The sequence below is a fragment of the Sturnira hondurensis genome, unplaced genomic scaffold (assembly GCF_014824575.4).
Source record: "Sturnira hondurensis isolate 20B ecotype Veracruz unplaced genomic scaffold, ASM1482457v3 Scaffold0022136, whole genome shotgun sequence".
NCBI classification, from domain to species: domain Eukaryota; kingdom Metazoa; phylum Chordata; class Mammalia; order Chiroptera; family Phyllostomidae; genus Sturnira; species Sturnira hondurensis.
In genome coordinates this window covers 2,573,589-2,576,524 of record NW_028094767.1, presented here as the reverse complement: position 1 = coordinate 2,576,524, position 2,936 = coordinate 2,573,589, and the positions used below count along the sequence as shown (strand labels likewise).

The window sequence follows — 2,936 nt, the reverse complement described above, 5'->3', positions numbered from 1 at the left end:
AATGTATTTTTTTACTACAAAGTATGAAAGTTATTTTCGCTATACTCACCAAACTCAATGTTACCAATACATTTTGTCCATATGTGACTCCTTAAATGGTTTTTTATTGTCTACCCCACTGTTTTAACCATGTAGCTTTATAGAAGGGCAAGCCTACTCTCAAAGTTCACATTGGTAGTCCAGGTCATTTATTGTTCCCAAATGAAGCAACTTGTTAAAGTACATAGAAAAATGATTGAAGAAAAAGAATAAATGTCTTCCAAAAATATTGGTTTCATTAAAATGCACTAGAGTGCTTGGTTTATTCTTTAAACTACATGTGCATTATATGTGCATGGACATGAGTCTTTTGCCAGTTAAAAGATGGTAAATTATATGCGAAGACTGGTAACTGAGGCCCAACGCAGTCAATGGAAGATTATCAAGGAACAAGGGCAAAACCTACAGGAGTCTAGAAAACAGTGCCTCTTTTCTGAACATTTTTTCAGGTAAAATGACTGATGGCTAATAAAGAAGTCAAAACAGTTTTTGATTAGGCTGACTAGAGGCATCAAAGAAAAAAGTTCATTGTTGGCAGACTCTGTAGAAAACTTTGAGTTCAGCTATGGAATACACATGACAGCCAGTCTCAAAGTTTTCCTTCAGTTCTGCCGTAAACCAGCTTGGCACTACTTCCCTCCTTAGAATTCTTCAGCTCCACACTTTTGATCAAAACAAGACCTTCTGAAATATGACAAAGAATGGGACCAAAAAAAAAACCCCAAAAAACAAATCATGCACCTCCTGATGTGATCCACTGAGGACACAAGATGATTTGTGTCTTTTTGCCAAAAATATATATAATCTAGATCTAAGGGTGAGGAAACATCAAAAACAAAAGCAGGGTTGTAAGGGAGGGAAAGAGAAAACTGCACTGCCTGGGAACAGCGAACACTGCTTGCACATCTTGGGGGCGGGATAAATTGGTTGGCAGAAAACAGTTTAGTGTGGACTCAACTGTCTGTCTTCGAATGGGCTTACAAAAGTATACAAATTTAGTCTCTGCAAAACACTGAGAATTTAGCCGCACCCTGGCTTAGTTGGTGGGAGCATAGTCCCATATTCTCGAAGGATTTAATTCCAGGTTGGGGCACATGCCTGGGTTATGGGTTCAGTCCACCAATTCAGATGCATCTAAGAGGCAACTGATGGATGCTTCTCACATCTGTTTCTGTCTCCTGTCCTCCAACAGCAATGGAAAAAAAAGTCCTCAAGTGAGGATAAAAAAAATTTGGCCATGGAGCAGGTGACAATCTTTCTCTTATGTCTGCCTCTGTACTTCTGTTTAGACTTCAAATTTAATAGACATCTATCTGAACTATTTACTTTCCTCAGGATTTTTCACTAGACACCCAGGAAAACCTTATTTACAGCCTTCCTGATTCCTTCTGGAGCACTTGTATAATCAGGTTTTAAAGACTTTCACCTGACAGCGTCACCCCTTTAAAAAGTGATTATGATTAGCCTTGGCTGGTGTGGCTCAGTTGCCTGGAGCCTTGTCCCATGGACCGAAAGTTTGCAGTCAGGGCACATACCCAGGGTTCAGATTTGATCCCTGGTCCCTTGCATGGAAGAAGGCAGCCACTAATGTTTCTTTCTCTCTACCCCATCCCCCTTCCTCTCTCTAAAAGCAATGGGGAAAAAAAAGTCCTTGGGTGAGGATTTTTGAAAAAAGTGTTGTGATTATAATCGGAACTGCATTGAGTTTTTAGATTAATCTGGGAAGAATTGACCACATCTGGGCAACACTCTACGATCCATTTATTCAGTTGTTTTTCCTTCCTTCCTTCATCCTTTTCATATTCATTCATAGATATTTCAGTTAAATAAAGTTCTATGTTTTATCAGAAATAAATTTTCATTGCTCCGTTGGTTGAGCATCAATCAAAAAAGCAAAGGTCACCAAAAGTCCTGGTCATGCCTGGGTTTCAGGTTTGTCCCCTGTAGGCAGGGGTGGGAGGCAACTGATTGATGTTTCTCACATTGATGATTTTTTTCTTCTTTCTCCCTCCCTCTGCTCACTCTAAAAATAAATAAAATCTTAAAAAAATAAATTTTAATTACATTGAAGTAGGATGTAATAAGGTTTTTTATAGTCCCTAAGGCAAGTAAGAAAACAATCACTTAAGAAACAGTAATTAAAATGGTATGTAAGCACTCACTCTCCCTCCTGGGGGCGAACAAACCCCCCCTTTCCCTTCCTCCTTTTCTTCCCCAACAGGCATGTGTCTCCTAAACTCTATGAGACCCCATGAGACTCTATGAGACCCCATGAGAGGGAGAAATGGGCAACCACAGCTCATCCCAAACTAACCCCCTGAACCTGTCCCCAAGGCTCTTTCGTCTGACTCTGCAGTGAGGTGACAACAGCCCTGTCTTGGCTCACTTCTTTACTGCAATATTTCTCGAGAGCCAGAGCAGCCCCACCTAGCCTCACTCACCTCACTGCTTCTTCTACCCTAGGCCTCCCTTGTCTCACTGTCCCCAGCTTTAGCAAACATATGTTCAAAAAAAAGGTATCTAAGAATTTAATATAAAATCATGCAGGGGAAAAAAAGATGATAGGGAACAAACAGCAAAACAGCAGACAAATCTAATCATACTGAAAATTACAGAGACAGCAGTGGAGACTGCAGTGGAGGCATAGAGAACTTTCGGGAGTGATTCCCAAACTGGTCTGTGGTGATGGTGGCACAGCTCATAAACTTACTAAAAACATTTTTTGAATGATATGCTCAAAATTTTATAGTATGTAAATTGTAACCAATTAAGCAATTCATTTTTTAAAAAAAATATAGGGAATGCTTCACAAATCCACATGTCATCCTTGCACAGGGCCCATGTTAATGTTCTCTGTATCAGTCCAATTTTAGTACATGTGCTGCTGAAGTGAACGC

At 39.9% G+C, this 2,936-nt stretch overlaps 1 non-coding gene across 1 annotated transcript; it reads right to left on the bottom strand.

The window, feature by feature from the left end:
• Positions 1 to 2,829: 2,829 nt before the first annotated feature.
• LOC118978754 (U6 spliceosomal RNA) lies at positions 2,830 to 2,936 on the bottom strand. The gene has a single exon (XR_005064783.1). It is a non-coding gene; the product is annotated as a U6 spliceosomal RNA (small nuclear RNA).